Source organism: Meleagris gallopavo, chromosome 20, assembly GCF_905368555.1.
Source record: "Meleagris gallopavo chromosome 20, MGAL_WU_HG_1.1, whole genome shotgun sequence".
NCBI lineage: Eukaryota > Metazoa > Chordata > Aves > Galliformes > Phasianidae > Meleagris > Meleagris gallopavo.
In genome coordinates, this window is record NC_139423.1 from 9,158,820 (window position 1) to 9,181,491 (window position 22,672).

Here is a 22,672-nt window from a genome sequence, read left to right on the forward strand (position 1 = left end):
ACACTTATGAATCAGAAATAACTCTGTCAACATCAACTGAATGACACTGCTGTAAAACCAACATAAGCAAAAGGAGAATTAATCTCAAGGCAGTTTGATTTTTGTTCACTTATTTCGTTTTTAATTAAAAGGAATGTGGAAATGAAAAATCCCTAATGATTGCACAACCGCTCCGTTTCAGAAAAGAAGGAAACAGGCAGATGTGAATGCAGATATGCTTCCTTTCTGAAAAAGGAACATGGCATTTATGAGCCACATCCATAAAAATGAAGATGAGAAAAATAAAGTTCTTTCAGAAGCAGCACAGGATCTTAACAAGAAACGATGTAATAATGGTTCAGTGCTAAAAGAAAATAACAAATGACAGAGTTTTAGTGAAAAACCTGAAGATGCTTCGGCAGTAACACCCTGTAATGATGGTATTAAAAAAGTGCTGGCTGATGCTGTACAGACCCATTAAGAGAGAATTGAGTACAGTAGTAGTTTGACAATTTAGAGAAAACATTTTAGCAAATACATTATATTAAGGTCAGAACACTTTGGAGAAACAAGTTAACAAGATGAGAAAGGTCACACCACAACAGTGTTTTGGATTTGTAAAGATATTACAGCCATTGTAATGATGTATTGGATTTTTACGTTTTTGAAGACATTTGATAAAATTTCAAGTCTAGCTTTTACCTCCATGAAGCAGAGCCCATACCAACAAAGAATAGCTGCAGACTAATAGGAAAAAATACACTTTATGAAGCTCAGCATGAAGCTCATTCAGAATCATAACCATTTTTAAATAATTCATATTCAAAGTAAAATGACCGGCTTTACATGAGATCATTGGAAGAAGCACAAAGAAAAATAGCTAGAGAAAAAAAAAACACAGCAGCAACATTGCCAGAAAGAGGGCTAGGAAACTTTCTGAAGAGCACAATGTGCATTTAGTCTATTAAAGATAGGCACCAATGAATTACTTCTGTTTTGAGGGTCTACCCTCAAAAGCAATTACCAGTTTGGAGGGCCTAAAATTATAAGTCCGTTTTGTAATGCTGGGTTTTCACTGAGAATGTTCCTTGGGATACAGAGGTGTGCTTAAATCTCAGCAAACAGAAGGCCAAGTTTACAATACAAAGCGTGGCTTAAAAGCTGACCATAGTACTGCTTAAAACAGCAGAGATATCATTAGCTCTGTCACACTTCTAATTTGACAGCTGCTCAATAGAAGAGTGAATTTTCTGAAAAGCCAAAAGAATTAAAGAGAGACATGGTTCATCCTGATTTCAATGAGGTCTTCTTTATACAGTTCTCAAGAGGAACCACTGTGGCCATCTCAGCTGACCATTCTTCTATGAGGTTTAACACACTTTCCCTGAATAACAACATTTACTGGATCATCTACTTAACAACCTAATGAGGATTGTCGCATGACAAGACCAACTCCCATGCAGCCACATTGATATCCCATGTCAACCAGTTAGAGCTTGGTGATAATACTGTTGTTAGAACTGTTAGCATTTATTTCCCCTATCATAAGGTAATTAAACACCATTATAGTCCCGCTCTGTAGGCAAAGTGTGTGCACAGCTTCAAAGTCTCGTCATTCAACAGATCGAATTCGGGTTTACAAAGCACGCAGTGAAAGGCACACACAACTCTGATTTGGTCCAGTTACGAGTACAGCTCTGCAAACTGAGGCAAGAAGAATTTAGGCAAAGACCTGATGGGATCAGTCATTCCTCTCCTCGTCCTGTCTGCCATGTAATGATTCCCCCCAAAATGACTGCTCCGTGTGAACAATTCACTCCTTCCTGTTCCCATTTCTGAGCCACTCTCAGAATTTTCATTGAACACAATTCCTTCCTCTCTAACAATGTCAGCACAGCACAGAAACGACAGCCTGCTAACTTCTACCTGAATATTCCAACAGACTTCAGCCTTATTCCTGGCATCTGCAAAAGTATTCTGTGCGTTGGCAATAAAGGAGCGCTGATACAATGAACGCATCTGTTTGCCAGGCTAGTTCTTGCCAACACAAGTGCACAACTATTGCTCTAGAAAAGTCCCAAGTCAGTGAGATGTGGCACCCCTTCTTCTGCTTTGTGGCATAGCTTTTCCTGCAGCAGCAGTGCCACACGCGGCTGATCAGTGGTCACCTGCTGCCTTGCACCTGTGATTTTACAAGCACAGTGAACACCAGGCAGAGGAGTGCTGGCCTAGAGAGATAATGTGCTTGTCCTGCACAAATTACCACATTTGCATGCCTAATGGTTTCAGAGTTTTCTCTGAAATTTGTCTTAGAACTGAAAGCATACAGCTAGAGAGGAACACAATTCCCAGTCAGTGCTAAAACCATGATGCCCAATTGTAGATACTGAAAAACAGAACTTGTAAGCAAGGAAAGACTTCTGCCTATTTGTGCAAAATTGACTATGTTTTCTCTGATTCAATGTGACTCAATTGCTAATGACCACCACAAGAGATGTGACATGGTACATGATGATACATAACTCTGAAATTGCTGCAGGAATGATCTCGTATCCTACACTTTAAGAAGATAATCCTTTTGCAGAGATCCCCTTCAGCTGATACTTGTAAATCTTCCTGCTCTGCCTTGTACTGCTGCATAGCTCTTACTTGTGTTTCAGGATTTACTGATTTGATTTGTAAATTGAGGAAACGCAGAAAGACAACTCTGATTTATACATTTTTACTCCAAATGCATACAGTATAAGAGATCATTTGGGGCTCATTAGGACTCATTTAACTTACAGGTTCACATTCACTTTGCTTCTGCAACGCGCCTAAGACAAAGGCTGGAGTCACTCACATGCGTGGGGCTCACAGGTTAGGATGGCAGCAAGTAATGCTATGAATAAAGAGTGACTGAATTAGAGTTGACTGCCTTTATAACATACCTTTAGATATCTTTCATTCTATCTGCTCAGCACACCCATTGCACCTACCCACAGCCCCTGGAAACACTCCTACACGAGGATATGAGAGGGTGAGTGATCTAAATGAGTCTGCAGTGGTACCAGGGAGTCTCAATTAAGGCAAAATAACTTTTGCTACTTCACCTATCACCTCTGATGTTGGTACTGAGTGCTTGTAAATCTCTTCTCAGTGGGCTCCCTCATTTGTCTTACACTATCCTCTTTGTGAAACCTTCTCCGCCCTTTGAAGGTAGCTAAGATTCATCTTGTTCATCTGTTCTTTGCACCTCATTGCAGAAACTGATGCTTGAGATAAGATAGCTGGATAATGATCACAAATGGCTTCCAAGAGCCTCTTTGGTGTTAAAATAAATTATTTTAAGGTACTTTCTCTTCTGCCTGCTGGGTTTAAAAACTTCTCGTGGTACACATAGCACATAGGACTGCAAATTCTTGTTGCACAGTTTCCTGGGCAGCTTTTATAGCATCAGAGCTATTCAGTGCCACTACAGATCTTTATCAATTATATTAAGAATTGTGAAAAATGACGCAGGAACAGACATCACCTGCTGCAGGTATAAATATTCCCTGCACTCCTGCTTCAGCAGTGACTTGAGGGTAGGTTTGGAGGATACTGAGCAACTGTTTCTAATTAAAATTGTGACACGTTTCGTGTTTCTTCAACTTCTATTTTCGAGCACCTTGCTGTTTGTCTTTCAGGGCAGTTTTGAGAACCTGAATGCTTGCAACATTGTAAAACCACAAAGCTACCAGCAGACAATATGCAATTGTTGTAAAAGCTTTCCAAATAGAAGCTAAGAACCCAGGTCTAAAAGGATCTTTGATCCTCACAATGCAGAACAGGAGCACCGAGTTCCTGTACATGGCAAGGTTAATTCCAGCTGCCCCGACTCCTTCCTAAAGCTTTTGCATATTAGAGGAGAGAGGCTGAGAACACCAAAGAAGACACAAAACAGGAAGTTTAGCTTAGATTTGAATAGCCAAGCTGGTTTTGATAAAGACTCATTGTTTTATTCTTCTTTTGGGTTGAATTGCCATGTTCCAGTTTGTGTTTACACAGACACAGTTCTGCTTAAGGAACCTCGTTCTCCTGTCTTTAGTCCTTAGTGTGCAAAACCAGAATCTCCCCAAATCACCAGGAAAGCACATCACCATTGAGCAGAACATGTTCCAAGGCAGAGATTTAAATGCCTCATATTACTGATTTGTTAGTTAAAGGTAAGGCTGCCAACAAAATAGTCCTCTGTCAGCCTTGAATCACTTTGGCTAAAGTTTGCACACAAGACACTTTTTATTCAGAATTTCTCCTAAAATTTTGACCTCTCTAAAAGTAAGTGAATAAATGAATAGCAGGGATGTTCCTTTTGCTGTCTTTGAAAACAAAACAAAACTCGTGTTCCCATTTGCTTGACCTAAGGCCATGGGAGTGCTTGGTTAGCACAGTGAAGGACAAAGCTGTTAGTTTGGCAGACATTTGTTTTCTGAGCATGCTGGGGTGAGCAGCTCTCTTGCAATTTTTCTTTCCAGTTCAGCAGGAGAGGACAAGGAAGCCATGGGAAAGAAACAGCTTGAGATGCAGGAGTAGCGTGAGGGATGCTGAGCCAGGCCTTGGGATAAACTACAACAAAAAAACAGCAAGTAAGAAACCAACACAGGGCATTGGAGAGATAGCGAAGAACACCGAAGTGTCTGGAAAACATTTTGTTTTAATTTCAAGGCCTTGACTGCACTTTAAATGAAATAGGAGGTATTCAAAATGGGAAGGTGTAAGCAACTATGTCCAAAACTTGTGTGCTGCAGTGGAATAGTTTGCTGCTGTGTTTTCCAGTAAGAAGATCATCAAAATTGATCCAATTTTGTGAGACACTTTGTTGTCCCTGGATGCACAAAAAAGAGCTTCAGCTGAAAGTTGGTGCCTTGCCCTAACTATGCTGCCGTTATCTGAAGTGCTGCACGCACCGCCCTAAGGAACTCGGTGTTTTCCTCTTTTATTGTGATTCTTCCCATCTGGCTGGGGAAAGATTTCAACATCTAACATATAACGAACCTGCTTCACTTCAACAGGGATTCATTATGTTGAGGCTCCAATGCTACACGCTTTATCTAAACCTACAGTAATTACCACAGCAAGTTTGCTGGTCTTCACTTATCTTGTTTGCTAACATATCTATTGATAGTGAAACAAACAACGGTCAACCTTCCTAATGAACACAATCAATCACAATACACACACACCACGGCCAAGGCCAAAATGTTAAGACATCCTGCAGTCCTACAGAACCAAAGCTTCCAAAAGTAGCAGAGCACAAATATTGGAAAAAAATACCAAAGCAAAACAAATATCAAATTGAAACCAACAACTGTGGATTGTTTTCCAAAATAAAAGGGCTGCTGTCTTTGTGACAGCTTACTGAGCCATGTGCTTTAGGCAGAAAGCCAGGATGAAAGGAGAACAGGGAAATTGAGCTCTCTAATGCTGCCAGCAGTAAGCATCCTTCTCTGAGCACAGGAGAGACCTTTCATTTCTTCATGTCATTTTCCAGTTCAATAGCTAAAGACATATTAGTGAAATATCCGAATTCATCTGAACAGAACAGTGAGCTGTGAAAGAAAGCTGTGAGAATACGTACCACATGGTGCTTTCTCCTTTCTTACCCTAATCTCATATCCCTTGCCAAAGTGTCTGCTACAGGTTTCTGTCAAAGGCTGAATACCTGAGATATTCGGAGTCCCACTCTGACCCAAGTACAGCTCTTATGCTCTTGCACACCACAAACAGACATCAGATAAGCCAAGACTGAAGTTAAACACAGGCTAAAATGTCATCCTGGTGACACCAACCTGGGGACAGCCTGTGCCCTGCATGACCTCCCCAGGCACTCACTGGGGATTGAGCAGGGCAGCAGCACTGCCTCGGTGCTCTGCTTCAACTTGCTTTTCCCCCTGAGAGCAGAAAGGGAAGAACTCACTTCTGTCACGGCTGTGACTGGTGCACTGCCTGCTGGGTCACCCAGCTCACTCTCACCAGCCGCGCAGCACATTCACAGCCTTCTTGATCCAAATTGTCACCTCTCTTCTGCAAACTACCTGGCACTTCAAAACTCAGAGTAATTCCTCCTCTCCTTAAGTGTCCTTCATTTAGCGTTGTTAATAAATTCAGCCATGGAGCCCAGTGCATTTCTTATAACGTTGGTAACAGTAGCCCAGCCACGCAACTCGGGTGATGGATCTGCCTGTAGCCACGGCTCCCCACAGCTCTGAGCACAGAGGTGGGTGCGCAGGCAGCCAGACACACTGCCACCCCCCCACAGCAAGCCACTGTGCGAGACAGATGGACGTCTGGAGACAGCAAGGAGGAAGCCAACAGAGCTAATCTGAGTCATGGCAGGCTGGAGGCTGTCGGGAGGGAAAGCGTGCCAAGTGCTGGGCTTTATGTCATCATGATCATAATATGAAATTGTCTATTGACTCTGTGTTGTTCTGCTCCATAAAATATTAATGTATCATAGAAAGAGGGGAATAAGACTTCTGTCTTTATGGACATGGATGTTCAGAGAGAAGTACTAGTACAAAGGCTGAGGCTCAGGGCATTATTCTATCCCTGCATACAGTCTAACGCATTTGCTGAAGTGAGATAGCATCAATGAATTTTAAAAGCTTACCATACCCATTTAATTTAGTCAGCCCTAAAACATTAAATATAAGTAAACAATGAAAAATATATTCATGTTTTGAGAATTGCCAGGAAAGTCTCAGCAAATGCTGAAATTTTCAGCTGTCACTACAAATTTCATGCCATTCAATTGCAAAAATGAAATACTGTGATTTTCTACATTCAGGCTGAAGAGTTCTGCCATTTTTTTCCCTATTAAACTGCTCTTTTTGGTTTTACCCAAGGTCCTAACTTCACTTAAACACAGCTTTTAACATTCACATTGCTGGAATTTCAGAGAAGGAAAAAAATACAGCATGTGCATGCATATATATGTACGTGTATATATTCTCTCCTACTCTTCATGTATTCAACAAAAATGTAAAATCCATACATAGAAGAGATATGAGACAGTATATAGAGTGGAAACACACATTTGCACTCTTCATATATCCTTCACTCTTGCACAGTTTTTTAACAGTCTTCCTTTGGAAGGGAAAGCTATGAACAATGGGCAGATACAAACTGCTTTTGTTTACTTGCACAGCACATGTGTTTCTAAAGATTGGTTTTAATAACATCTGCGCTATTGTAAGACTTTGAAATTGCAACCAGGGTCAGTGACAATGGGCACATGAAACTATGCAGAAGGGATTTAATCCCTCAGAAAAGGTGTTTACTGCACCTAGCCAATACTCAAATGACCCAAGTTTGATCCTTCCATCCCCATGCCAGCACTATCATCCTCATCTGTGACAATAACAACACCGTGCACTGCCTGGATAACCTGGTGATCCCTTCTGCCTTAAACATTTCCAGTGTCAATAAAATATAAGACATTATTATTGTCTTGGTGCCTAGAAACCCAACCCAGAGATAAGAGTCGCGCTGTGCTAGGCTCTACCTGAGCACTGGCATTGTATCCAGACGTGTAAGACTTGATGACCTGTCTGTATGTCCTCAGTATCAACCTCCTACAGGTCAAAGCAGTTTAAAGGCAACCCAGCCCATATCGTGCAACTTCCTCACGCTAGATGAAATGCCCCTGGAATAGAGGGGCAGCAGAAGACAATTCCACAAGGAAGAACAAGTTGTGCTCTGCTTCCCAAATGAGCATCCACTGCAAGCACTTTTGACTCTTCTTCTTTATCACAAAATGGCTTTTAAAATACCTAATTTGTGGTATGTCAGAAACGTTTATGGATTCACCAAAAGATCTCACTGCTATCAAACACCTTCGTGTCAATCGGCACCATTTACAACAAACACTCATCTCTCTGTACGCTGCTCTGTAATAAATATTACTCTGTAATTACTGAGGGACTCGTAAAAGGGAACTGGCATCCTAGTGACAGAATTTCCTTACAGATTTGTGACTTTAATATTGAAGAGATTCCTCCTGCCTTCTAAGACACTCCCCAGGCCACTGGCTTCCTTCTGCAGAGGGCTGAGCGCACACATCATGGTTTGAAGAGCAATCACAAGACAGCACAAAGTAGCATCCCATTTACAGACAGCACCACTGGCCAAACAGCAGAGAGTTTATGGAGACGTGTTCCTCAGTCTGCTGCTGAAATGTGCCAGCAAATCATCCATTATTATAAAGGTTCACAACTTAAACATACAGCATAAGCATAGCAATATACTAGGAAAGATCACAACTGTGAATTGCTAGGAAATCAGCTCAAATTTACCAAGGGAATTAATGCAGAGATCTTCATGTCTTGATCAAGGAGTAAAATTTATGATTCTTTCTGTGAAAAAACATTTGAAGAAAATTCCTGCATACCCAAACAAGAGCACTGAAGAGAGCTGTTTTTATTAAAAGGTGTCTACTAACCTCCAAGTACTCATTTGTGCATGACAACGTATCCGTAAGATCAGTCAAAACATTACACCAATAGTAAGATTACTTCAATGTGTTTTGGATTCAGACATAAGCAACTGGGAACTGCAAGCTGAATCAGCCCCTACCCCATTATAAGACACTTTTTCAGCCACTATAAAACCCTGATTAAGTATAAGTTAGTGGTGCTGCTCTGTACTCTAAACATTCAACCAGACGAGGCTTTTTGGCCCTGCTGCTCTCCTAGCATTGGACTCACTCCAGGGATCTCCAGCACTGAGCATCTCACCTGGAAATGCTGCTCATCCTCACCCCTCATCGCTGGCCAGCAATCCAGCAGATTTGCTCAGAGGGATCTTAAAACAGATCCCAAGCCTCTAGGAGTGTTATAGACCAGTGAGCAACAACACGAACTCTTTCTAAAAATGAGCAGGCAGCCTAAGGTAGGCTAGACCGTAATACTGCAATGTGTTTAGGGGAAGGAGAACCATTAACAAGCGTCTAAATCACAAGCCAGAAGCTTATTCTGAAGCCTACTTCAGAGGAAAAACCTCTCTTTGGCTTTCTGGGGCCTTAGATTATGTTCCCAGCTTACTCTGGGTTCATATGAGCACCTGAAGGAAATGTATGGGATCAGCAACAAAGGAAAGGTACAAATGGAAGGATGGAGATACTATTGGCAAAGTGAGATTAAAAAGAAAATTAAGTCTCCACAGATCTCTCAGAAAAAAGTAGCAAAGCTATTCCAATAAGAGATTGCCAAACCTCATCAAATCTACTGTTCAATTATTCTGAATAGAGCCTCTATTAATACACAAATGAAAACCTCCACATCATATGTTATAGCTGACTATATTGCCCATTACCTTTAAAGAAAATTCATATCTCCATACTCCTGTGAGTAAAGAAGATTCAGTTCCTCTTTCTTCATATCCAGGCAATGACACCACCTTTAATCAGCAGTATCTCTTGATTTACTGTTCTGCTATTATTAGCTGAACAAGGGCCTTTTCTGTTTAAAATAAATGGTGAGAAAGCCAAACCCTATACCACAGCCAACACCAAGGACTGCTTAAACCGCTATGAATTAGACAAGGAGATCTGCTGTGGCCCATTAGGAAGGCACTGTCTGGCTTTGGGCACCCTTGCCTGGCTCCCAGCAACACTGCACTGACTTGCTGCACAGCAAGGAAGGCTTGTTGTGCTTCTTCACAATGGAGCTACGCAGGGACCTGTAATCTCCACTACTGATATTCTCCTGAATGGTACTCAAGGATGTCTAGACACATCATTTTCAGAGAAGCAGATGGTGCCACTCACTGTGCAACAAGCATGGAACAGAAGAGCAGGTGATAACGTTAAAAGGAAAGCCCTGTGGTGTGGATTGAGACTGGGCGATGTGGAATGCATACAGTAATTCTTAATGCTTCCAATCTTGGATGATTTAGGGCATTTGTAGTCTTTTCCTTCTCCAAGTCTCCTGGAGAAATTCAGCATCCCACAGAATAAGCACACAGATTGTTCCGATGCTGACAGACTGCTTTCAACTACTGCAATTACAATAAAATTTAAAAACTGTGCTAAACAGACTGAAGTACCACATACCCATAGTTTAAAAAAAAAAAAAAAAAGTATTATGGAATGAAATGAAGAATGAAGTCTTTACTTTTTCATAATCCAAATGCAACAGCCTGCTAATGCAAGGGGCTGGGAGGCGATCGTGCTGGCCTTTGGAAGATGCCTTCAGCTTGCTTGTGACTGTGCAGGAAAGGAAGGCTGCATTTGTTAAAATGGATGTAAGCCTGCACTTCTGACTACTTCAATTTATTATACAGAATTGTTTGGAGATCATTAGGTTTCTTCCAAGTTTTTGTTCACTTTGTCTTTGCTTTACTTTACAAGCTTCCAACATAAAGCCAGTACCATTAGAGAAGGAAGAAGCAATATAAAATTCACACAGAATTAGAAGAGATTAGCCACAATTATTTTCTTTTGTTTACAACATAAATTTTGATGCCAGCTATCTAATACCAGTATGAAAAAAAGACTCCAGTTTGATGATTCATAGCAACTTGGAAGGATGCAGTTAATAAGAAATGACAAGAGCTCTTACTCAGCACAGCTGGATAGCTTCCTGTCATGCCACACTACTACATTTCTAACCCAAACTTCACAATTTCACTTCCACTTTCCAACTTTTCAGATCCCCTGGATCACAGTGAACCAGACAAAGGTTTTCAGTGCTAAGTGCATTGGTGCATCTCCTACGTGGTGCTACTGTGTACTCTTCAGCACCTTGTATGTGGGCAAGAGGACAGGCACACAGCTTATTAATGTAATGGAGCTTGTCTTGCTGCAAATAAATTTTCAGAGAAGAATCACTGCTGTAACATCCATCAAAGGTACTCACACTTGCACAGCTCTGAGGCTAAACCTTGTCCGTTATTTTGGAAGTAAATGCATTTTGGTTGAGCTTTTCACTATTATCAATCCTCTGCTTTCCCCATCAAACCAAATTAACATTCAATCAACAACTCTCAAAGCATGTGACAAAACCACACAAATAAAAGAGCTTGAAAATTAAAAAACAGTGTCAAAGAAGTCCTTCAGTCCAGTAGAGAAAACAATCCATGAGAGGAAGCTGTTGTCCTACTCTCTTCTGCATGTGGGACTGATGGAAGAACAACAAGAGAAGGCAGTCTTGAAACAAAGAAATCAACTAAAATGTAATTCATGAGCTTAAGTTGAGCTCGTGCTCAGTAAGTGACTGGATGAAAACTAAAAGCCATCCTTAGAACAAGGCTATTCCCCTTACGCTCATTCTCCCAGAAGAACTTGGGTGAAGTCACACGGGGGAGTACTGGCACACTTACATGTAGGTCTGGCCCTACGGGGTTTCAATGCAGTATAGATTTGTATAGATTTATCTTCCTGGTGTAGGTACAAGCTTCAGAAAAGCCACCTGTGCAGACTTTACCAGCTGAAAGGAACAAAAAAAACACAGCATTAGGGCAGTTTCGCTGTGTAAAGAAGTACCTCCATTTTCTTTCTTTGTCTCATAAAGCTCAGACCCGTCCTGCCTTTTTATGAGCTCAGTATAAGATGATCCAATACTGCACAGTAGTGGCTGTGGAGTACAACCTGCCTTTCCTTTTTCATTTCATACATCATTTCAAACCCCTGCAATAAGCCCACAAAGCCAGCAGAGGCTTTAAAAAATTAATGAGAAAGATGTAAGAAAAATGTATTATTGTTTGTTTCAGAGAGACCTGCAATGTTGGTGGTTATGTACTCAGAGACACTATGTTAGCTCTACGCTGTGGGGTTTTATTGCATTGCTCTGGCAAGCAACTCAATGTATCATTAATGACCAAATCTTTTTGTCCTTTGTGCTGCTTTTGATAATAGTGATGCCTGAATAAGGGATTCAGGCTTGCCTTCATCAAGTCAAGCACAAACATACAAATGTTGCAAATGATACTGATAACCAAGGATGCAGTAGTCTTCCAAAAGAACTGGGTGAATGCACACAACTCGGAAACAATTTTTCATTTTCCTAGGTCAGAGTACCTGCACTCAGAAGCTACCTTCATGGCTGATGCAAAATGGTCCTAACAGAAAACAACAACAACAAACCTTTGTTTTTCATAGATTCAGGGAATTCAAGTAAAAGCTATTATTTAAATTATTGGTCGCAGTGAAAATGGACACCATAGATAATTATTCTGTACTGTATGCTAATCTTTCATCTCCTTTAATTACTCAAAGCCCTTTGCTCTATTAGACTGAAATCAAGAACCTTCAGTTTAATTATATCCTGGACCTTTCCTATTCCTGTTTCCTATATTTTAATTGCTTTTCTACTACTCTGCCTTTTCCAGAACTGAAAATTTTTCTTAGATAAATATATGATATCCCTCAGTTTTGTTCAAAAATACCTAACAGTTAGTTTAAATTGTTCCTAAAGAAAAAATACTTAACTAAATGTGATTTTCCATAGCTACACCAAAAATTCCATGAAAGCAGACACTGTTATTCCAGAACCAAGCCTCATTCTATTCAGATGGGAGAAGACAGCCATTACCTGCTGCCACTCATCCCTGCTCCCCGTCTGTGTCCCGAGGTGCCACCAGCCTGTCCCTGTGTGCCTGTACTCCTCCCACTGTGAGGGCTGGGCTGATGCTGGGACTGGGACTGCTCACACTCAGCTGATGTGGCTGTGTGATGCTCCTGGAGATGCGCTGCCTGCGGTTCCTGGTTGTCATGGCAACATCTTGCATCCCAGGGCAGTGCTGAGCAGTACCGCCCTGCACAGACCTCCTGCACCTTCCTGCTTCCTTCAGTGCAACACCCCTCCTGCTCTTCCTTCCTTTGCTAATTTATGCTTCATCTAAGGAAGGTATAATACACAACATTTGTCTTCTAAACCCAGCTTTGTTTCCATTCAATCTCCCCTCTTCCCCCCAGTACAATTTATTGCACAAACCTATTTCAGAACCAATGGGAAAAGCAGGATTGAAAGACTTTTCATGTATAACAAATGCACGATCTTGTGACACATGCACAAACTCTCTGAAAATAATCCCTCTCTAAGTTCATCGACTTAAATTCTCTTGTGTCTCAAATATATTTCACTTTTTCCCAGTCCCACAGAACTGCTCATGGGCACGAAGCTAAGGGCGCATTTGCCTACGTGCTTTGCAGGGCTATAATCCACAGCTTGAATTCTTCCTTTTCTGTGCTGTATCTTCCATTTTCATTATGCCTCAATTAATACGCTGAAATACAACAAGCACTTTCACATGAAATATGTTTCTCATTTTCATCAGTTTAGCATCAAAGGTTTTAGGCTGGTATTTTCTAGGTAGAACGTACAGTGTTTATTAATTTGCCTGCGATGCCCTCTCTCATTAGTGTTTAATGGAACTTCAAGCAGTCCCAGCAGCCAGAAGACAATTTATTTTTTAAACATATTCTTATCAGTGTACTGAATAACCAGAGTCTTTATTGTTTCTGAATAATCTGGAGTGCTTGTTTCATCTCCCGATCAGAAAGCCGCTACATTCTGCGTCCTGATTGCTGGGAAAGAACCAAGCAGCAGCCAATAACCGCTGAGATCTGGATTCTCAAATATTCCATTCTTTGCAAGGAGCACATCCAAAAGAAAAGCCACAGAGTCCTGCTTCAGCCAATCCATTCAGCAGTGAAAAGGCTCTCTGCCCAGGCCGTAGCCGGTGCTTGGGACCAGGCATGTGCTAAGCAGGGCAGGCTGACCACAACCACGCGCTCCCCCCACCACCGCCAGCCCTCACCTTTCTCTGGTGCCAAGCAGGCATGTCTCACTATGCCACTAGGCAAATATGCACCGACTGAGGATGCAGCAATTTCTGTTAACTACTGACATCTGCTGCTTCTGATTCATTTGTATTTTCTGACAGGACGTTGTTGTGTCAAGAATTTTTACCCATGTTAGTCATCAAATCTGAGCATCTTGTGACAGTCATGTTGTTCCCTACAGACAGTGGGTCAGTTCCAGCGGATTGACAACATGAGGCTGAAGACACTCTCAGGAGAATCAGACGAGTTGAAAATGCTGCAAACTCTGTGGGATTTCTGAGCATAGATTTTAATCTCAGAGCTCCTTTTATCTTTAGGTTTTAAAAATACTTTTACAAACAAGGCTGGCACCTTTGTAGATAGGCATTATGGAGTCCTCAATCAATACTCTTTAATGTGTTATCTTTCATCAAAACGCATTTCAAATTATGTGCGATCAAGAAAAAATATCAGTTGAGATTGATTACTTCACAAGACAAGTAAACTTAATTGCCTTCTGTCGTGATCAATGTCAACTCAATTTGATTTTGCCAATAATTCATGAGCTTTCATGAATATGCATACATATGCATACTTCTTTGTATGGGTTAGGATTACTACACTGTACTTTTCCCAAGAGCAGGTAAGTGAATTAAATAAAAGGGGAATTAAGAGTAACAACAGGTGCTAGCCAAAGGGATACGAAGAGATCACTATCACATGAGCTGGTTTGGCACACTTGCCCTGTTTGCCCCAAGATTCGCTGGTTACCAGGTCTCAGGTTGCTGTGACATCTTCTGGATTGGGAATATCTTCATGAAAGCCTTTCCAGCCAGCACTAACGTGCAGCAGTTTGTAACAGCAATACCGTTCAATTTTACTATGCCAAAATGCTCTGACCCTTGTCATTTTAAAATAATTCCTTTTTGTTTTCATCGGCTAAAGATCATCGTAAGTTTATGGCTCACCGGAAAGTCAAACACTGACTATGCACTTTGTTTCCTTCAGAAAGAAAGCCTATCTGTCATTCATGTCATAGAGTAGTTGTATCCAATAATAAAACATTCTGTTCGTGTAGGAAAACTGCCTGGAACCACAAAAGACTGATTTTTCTCCTAGAGCAACTCCGACATTTTTTATGCTGGCATCTGCTGTGGCTTGCATGCAGCATATGCACGGGATTTAAATCTGGACATGGAGCCCCACCAAAACCTGAAGGCTTCAGCTTCTGCTCCCGAACTGAGCACTGTGCTGTGACAGCAGCCAGCACCCTCAGCCTGCTTGGCTTCACTGCAAACGTCTGGCTGGTCTCTGCCTCTGATCTGAGATTCTCAAGGAATATTTTCCAATAGAGAACGGGTTATGCTATGCAGGATATCAATCAAACAGCTTGATAAGAACACACACACACAAACCAAAAGAAAAAACAACCCAGTCCTGAAATCTGAAAAAGATCCAGTGGCATGAGTTTACCTTCAGGTTTATGATATTGAAGAGAATTAGAGTTCATGTACTTCAGCTGCATGGAAGGAGAGAGCTCTGAGCTCTGACAGCTTTACAGGAAAGTTAAGCATACTTTAAGTGAGTAGGGGAAGAAAGTAATACTTGAGAAACAACAACAAAACAAAAGCTATCACTAACATTATGAATAGCAAAACCAAGAATTTACCTTACCCTGCACCCCCTGTTAGACCAGGAACAGATACAGAGTATTATCTAACAAAAATGCAATCTTCTTCTCAGGGAAAGCAATAAGTTTAGTAGAAGGAAAACAAGGAGGAAATACCACATTTAAAGCTCTAGTGGCTCACTTGGAAACATAACTCCCTGGTTTTCTTTTAAAATCTCCTCCATACATATGCAGTGCTATGAATTACATTGAAATGGATGAGCTCCTGTCACCTATTATTTGAAATGCGAGTTGAGGTTCTCTTTAAATCATTCCTCTGCCAGGGAGCAGATAAAAAAAAGAAGACCCAATAGTTTCTACCCTGAAAGCCATTTCACCATAAATATATGTCTCCCGTTGACAATATATTGGATGAGCTTGTTTACAGATTCTAGTTCCCATGGTCTTAGATAGTCCCTGGCCTCTTAGCTTTATTCTCATTACAATACGTACTTTGGGTAGTCATCTATATGAAAAAATTTATGATTTCAGAAATCCTGGTACTCTTCTTCTCCCTTCCAGCGAATTAATGAAATCTAAGAGAGAAGCCTGCGTCGGACACGGCGGGCCTGAGAGCACAGAGCCAGGGGTGCTGCACACCTCTGAGCCGCGCAGCGCCTGCGTGGGGGCCCTGAGAAGCAGGAAAGGAAAGGGAGAGGAAGAGCTTTGCCGAAGGAAAATGACATCTTTTAAGCATTTCTTCCAGTAAACATCCTAATAAAGAGAAAAGCCATTTATGGAGGATTAGACATGACAAGCCACTCAAAATTTCAGCCAACTAATTTCAGCTAATTCTTTCCTCCCGTCCTTGTAGGGGACAGGTGATATCTCCAAACTTGCACTCATCAACATTGTCTGATTACTTCCTCTGCTGCTCCAACCCTCTGACCACCGTGGCACCCACCTCTGAGAGGTGCTGGTGGATAACTCAGAAATACACTCTGGTCATCAATCCACATTTTCATAATAACGACAAATATGTGAAGTGTCCAACTGCCTTACTCACTGCTTCCTCTTTTTAGAATCACTGCGACAAATAAATATGGACATGCCTGTGGGTGGACTCAGAATTTATGCTGTTTGTATTTTTTTGAAAACAGCCAGTACTCCATAGGCATTATCTGAAAAAATTAACTCACAGAGCTATCCCTGGATAAAGCAACCAAATAACCTAGCAACGATTTTTCCAGTAAAGCTAGGAAATAATTCCTGCGTGCCAGCAGTCAGGGCGCAGACAACAAGCTATGCTTCTTGCAATGATATCGGCACATTTTGCTAAGAGACAGTGGAATTGATTTGCCTGAATTTTCAGATCCCTACTATTGTGGTACAATTAGAAGCTATGCGCTGTCACAGCTCAGTGGGTGAAGCAATGGTTGTGTATCCAAATGTCTTAGAACCAGGATTAGTGTTTTGCATGGTAGAACATGAACAATTGGAGCATGTTAATGGATTGTTTTCATTTACGTTTGCAGGATTATCGTACACGTACACATATGTACATAGCCATTTTGCACACACGTTCATATACAAAATAAAAATACTTTCTCTACCATGCCATGGGCTAAATGATTGTTTTTCCTCTGAAAGCACAACATGCTATCGAAAGTCCATTATGCTTTGGAGCAAGCTGGGCACTGGGAATTTTGAAGTACACTATTGTGCAGCATTTCAATTGTTAGCTTTGAATAAAGGTTTAAAAGGATCCCTAAATTCAGCAGAGTATTAAAATCTAAATGACTTGATGGAAATCGTTCCTCTAAATAGCATATTTGTATGAAAATAGCTTCACAGAGTGCTAGCTATGGAGCAGGACACAGCTTTCCAAGGCTGTAAAGCAGAAATTAAAGACTACAGATACAACCATAAGCTCAGAAAGAAAGACCAAGATCAAGTGATTTTCTGAACATCTTTCCAGAGTTACTGCTTGAGTATCCAGTTCTCCCACTGAATTCTGAGTTACTTGCAATTAGATTAGACATATTTCTGCCACATACTGCTTCCAAACACTGAATACATGTTGAAGTACAAATATGACTTCTTTCAACATATGTTAAAATTCTCTCTCTCTTTCAGTGTAAAACAAACAGCTACAGTTATAGCAACACTCCTATTTTCTGTGCCAGGCTTCAATTACATAGAACTGGAAGTCAGAACACTGCTCAGGCCAGTAAACACTTTTGGCAGCCACAGATCATGTACATGATTCCTACAATGCAATTCAAAATGCTGGTAAGTATAATTTCGATACTGTAATTATTCACTATGGGCTGTTTAATAGACCTGTCTCAGTATTGTTTTACTGATTCAAATCAACTCTAATTAATGTCTGTAAAACACTTGATCATTCAAGACATTACGTGAATGTCAGGGATTATTCCTGTAATATAATTTTAACAAATACTTGCAAATGTTCATTATTTATGAATCATGAAAAGGTGTTTGACACTTCACAGACACAGAGAATGACAGATTTTCCATCCTTGTATGTTTCATAACACAGAGAAATATAAAAATACATGTATTGGTTTTCTTTTGTCAGTTTATCTTGACATAATATCAGCTCAAAGACTTGTATCACCAGAAAGCTTGCTGGATCATAAAATCCTTTTGATTTGAAATCAGCTGCATTTTGATTCCAAGTACAGAATCGGCCACTTGAGACTTTAAAAGGCATTTAAGGGCTTAGAATAAACAATAAATGTATTTTGAAAACACCACCAACAAAACAGTAACTGCAACAGAAAATACAAGATTTGCTTCAGAGAATCAAGCGTTAGTTTTCCTAAGCCAGTAAAACTCTAGCAGTTCTTGGAGGGAGTTTTTCTTCCTTGAGCCATGCAAATCAGTTTTATACCTATTACTAATTAGAATTATAATTAATTTTCCTTTAGAAGCTATGTTGGCCTATCTGCTCATTAAGTGAAGGGTAAAGAAGCAGCCTTGTGAAGGTGCACGGCTGCACAGCTGGTGCCTGCAGTGGGGACATGTCAGGTCTGACTCAGAAAATCTCTTTTTGCAGAACTCGAGTCCCCTTCTGGGGTCTGGGATATGGTTGCTCATATAATTTAGCTTCTATTGTAGTGATAATTAAAGATTATAAAACTATGTTTCTTTTTTTGCTCCTTTGTCAAAAGACCTCCTTGTGCAGTGTTTTTTTTTTATTACAGGATATTCCCATAAGCCAGGTTCATTACAGACACTGTAGGTGAATGGTAACCAGTCTCCTACATAGTCACAACACAAGACAGCAAACTCTAAAAAAAAAAAAAAACATTAAAGGAAAAGAATGTATATGGAAAGAGTTGACCAAAATAAAGGACAGAACCATGGCTACAGCTTCAAGAAGATTCAGGAGTTTCTTAGGAGAAGTTGTTAGTCTAAAGCACTCCAGAATAACACCCTAGCTGTGCCTCTGCAAACCTGATGGAAACATTTCAGGATTAGTAGCCCATAGGAAGCAGGAAAATAGATCATCTTGGATGGCACAGAAGTGGGAGTGGCAGTTCCACAGAACATACCTCATAGTCAAACATACTAAAGCAAGAAAAAAGACCTTGGATATACAGACCTGGGAGATTAGTGAATGACAGGTTAGACAGAACTGACAGTGTAATCATGAAATGCGTTATGCAATCCTGTAACAGGTCACACATAGGCTAAGAATGTATACTGCATGACTTCAGCTGAAAGACTGGAAATGAGCATCAAACAAACCTTGCAAAGGGCCCTGCCCTACTGCACAACTTAATTCTAACTTACTCATAGCCCATATCTTGCAATCTAAATCTCAGCTTATCCCAGATAAGAGTCAATAAAAATACTGACATGCTGCTGGGGCTGCCCTTAACTCTGTCCAATCCCAGTTCCTTCCCATGCTCACCCCCAAGCCCAAGTTGCTCCCAAAGTAACACACCTGCAGGGTCTTTCACATACAGCCACATTTATACCAGTTCTGAAGGATCTGGTTTGCAGTGTAAATACTTACATCTGCAGTGTGAAACAATCTGATGAGCTGCAAACAGAAAAAAAAACCTCACACAAAACAATTCAGAAAGACAATAAATTTCAATCTCTTGTTTCAGCTTTTACAGTTGCTTGATGGGAAAGGTACCCCTAGCTATGAATATTTTAGTGTGAAGAAGCCACATCTTATTGCCTCATCAAAATATATGCACATAATTCTCTCTCATTACTGTTCTATAAAACAAAACCGTGTCAGGATGGTATCAAATAGAAGCACTAATACTCTTTTTACAAGCCATGTCAAAGCAGTTTAGCAAGGCAATTGTTGATAACACTCATACTTCCAATGCAGAGCACAAGGCCACGGCATGGCTATGAGCAGAGCTGGACCCTCATTCCCTCTTTATTTGGCTACTGCACTCATCTGCCAATGAAAACATTCATACAACACACAGTGATTGTCTGAATATATGTTTCTTCTGTAGCCACATTCCTTGCTATTTACAATATAGATTAAGTCATTAATAGGGTAGAATTTTCTCCATCAATATTACTACAAAACATCCTTTGCTGAGTAGTAACAGGACATTATCACACACCTTCCCAGTGCATCTATTAAGGAAACACAGAACTTTCCAGCCTTGCACGGATAGCACACACTGAGCTATCTGCTTGCCTTCAGGTGTCTGTTCAAAGGCTAGCTGGCATTACGAGAACCAGCTGTGTTTGCCACAAATAGCAACTTCCAAAAAAATCTGTGGGGAATCTATTGCCTGAAGTTATGTGCCAAGGATGTTTTGGCTGCACTTGTGTGTTTTGGGACTAGCAGACATCAGCACCCTTGTGACCCATGCAACACCCAACTGGTCCCTGCAGGAGAAAGGGACAAGAATAAACACTTTCTGTGAATCTGTATTGGACTAGATACACTGGTCACTTAGCAACCTCCACTTCTTGGACAGATACAGATGGTTGAACACCTGCAACTGTCTTCAAATCAGAGACGAGATTTTTCTCTCATGCTAGTCTGACACTTGAAAGCTTTTTCCATTCTACATAGCTTCTCATGCTACATCTTTGCAAGAAGGAAGAGTTATCCATCCATTACTGCAAGCAAGATTTGGAGTAACCCATTCAGTGACAAGAGAATAAGTTAAAATGAATATGAATATGGTCTTCAACACAGAGTGTTTTCCTGGGGAAAGTTTTTATTTTACTTCCTTTTTTTTTTTTTTTTTTTTTTAAATAAATATGCTGTCAGGAAATACTAATATCCATATCAATGTGTTTTATGCAATTCAGTACAAAAATCACCTTTTGTCAACTAGAAATAAAATGTAGTACCAGACAAGTTGTATCCCTTGTCACGCTTATCACTGAGTGGTGGCTGGCAGAGACTTGGCGCTGCTGGGCAGCCCGTTGGCCTAGCTGGGTAGGGCTGTATTCCTAGTGCTGCTGCTCACTTGGGGAAAACATTCCAGGATGACATTTTGCTTCCCTCTCCTTGGATCCACCGCTTAGGAACCAATGTGGTTCTCTCTCCTGATATACTGAGGACACAGATATTTTGAGACAAAAGAACAGTATTGCAGTAATTGTGCCACTACTCCCAGTTTGCAGAGGAACAAAGTTAATGAGTTCACATCCTTCTTTGCCAGCAGCAGTTGATGCCATTCTCAAAACTGATGGTGAAAATGAACAGTCAGACTAAGATTTCTTGACTCAATATTACTGCAAGTCTGAAAAGCTCATGAGGAGAACGAATATCGATAATATCTAGTGTTGTAATTATAAATGCAAAACAAACAAAAGCATCAGTCTTCAAATGCTTTAGAAGAGATATAAGCTCCTGTGCTTCAGGGGAAGTTTCTGGTGTTTTTCCCATCTTTGAAGACTGAAGGAAATTTCCCTGTGGAGCAGCTTAGATGACAATTGCTTTTTCTTTAGGCTGCCTCTGAAACCTGTGGTTTAAACCGATATGTGATAGCTCTGGACTACATAGATACTGGACTGATCCAATATATTAACTCCCATATTTCTATTTTGAAAATACTATCAATTTTATATAAAACATTCTGCTTTGCTTCTTCATCGTATTTACTGCATGAATGACCCAGCATACAAATTTAATCTCTCTATTTTGAAAGCTTGAAGACAGCATTCCGGCCAGATAGTGATCTACTCAGGCTCTTTTATCTCTGTAATGGTCAATGCTGACATGTACTTACAGAGGCTGAAAAAACAATGACAAAATAAACGCTAGGTAAAGAAAAATCATTTTTGCTGTTGACTCTGATAGCTCAGGATTTCTGCATGTTACTGAGTCTGCTATGACTAAAGTCTGTTATGATCTACCCAGATACAATGACTTTGGTTGACTATGTAGTTTATTGCAATTCTAATCGTCACTATCGATTCAGACACTCACTGACATTTTTCTGCATGACCAAACATTACTTTAAGCACTGTGCTTTGCTATTATGACTAATGTATTCGTGGCAGGTTACTCACCAGATGATCATGTGCTTGATTTTCAGACATTATGTCAATTCTATTCCAATTCATATTTTCCTCAAGAAGGCCACTTCATTAGGCATATTGGTTATGTTTTGACAGCAGCAGCATGGATGCCAGTTTATGGGTGGTTTTATTGTTTGGTTGGCTGGTTGGGGTGTTTTTCCTCTTGTTGTTTTCTAAATAATGTAATAACCATTTTTTTGGCACTTCAAGATGTTCTTCTGCGTGTGAGCAGAATGTGATGCAACAGCTGGACATACATCACTGACAGCCATAAGAGACCCATCTTGGTAGAAAGAATAAAACAGAGATTTGTAACGCAGATTACCCCTCCTAAGTAGTGAGATTCATGTAGGGAATTCTGGAGTCCGCCTAAACAAGTTATCCCTCTCCCACTGCATCTTGTTTTACTGGTGCTTTATCTTTAAAAAGGAGTTATGGACATTTCACATGGTAATGGTGTGATCAAACACTTCAGAACCAAGCACTTCACACTTACTTTAATCAACTAAATTAGATGCATGTTTACATGATTAAGGAGAAAACAAAGAAAAGAGCTGAAGCTGACTGAAGAAGCTCCAGGACTGTAGCTGTATAAAAATATGTTTCTTTTTAAGGCACTTATAAAAGTCCTAAACTTTCATAAAGAAGTTATACTGAACCATTTGTAGTGACACACTAAAAAGTGATTTATTATCCTGTATAGCTCTCTATAAAGGCAGTACATGAAGGCATCTGTCAGGTTTGCTCTGAGGACA

At 40.5% G+C, this 22,672-nt stretch overlaps 1 long non-coding RNA gene across 1 annotated transcript in view; it reads right to left on the bottom strand.

Annotated features, from left to right (window-relative positions):
- Window positions 1-20,597: 20,597 nt before the first annotated feature.
- Window positions 20,598-22,672, bottom strand: part of LOC104913818 (uncharacterized) — a 239,754-nt gene continuing 237,679 nt past the window's right edge. Inside the window, exon 6 of the long non-coding RNA XR_014887448.1 lies at window positions 20,598-22,200. This is a non-coding gene — a long non-coding RNA (uncharacterized LOC104913818). The remainder of the gene's footprint in view (window positions 22,201-22,672) is intronic.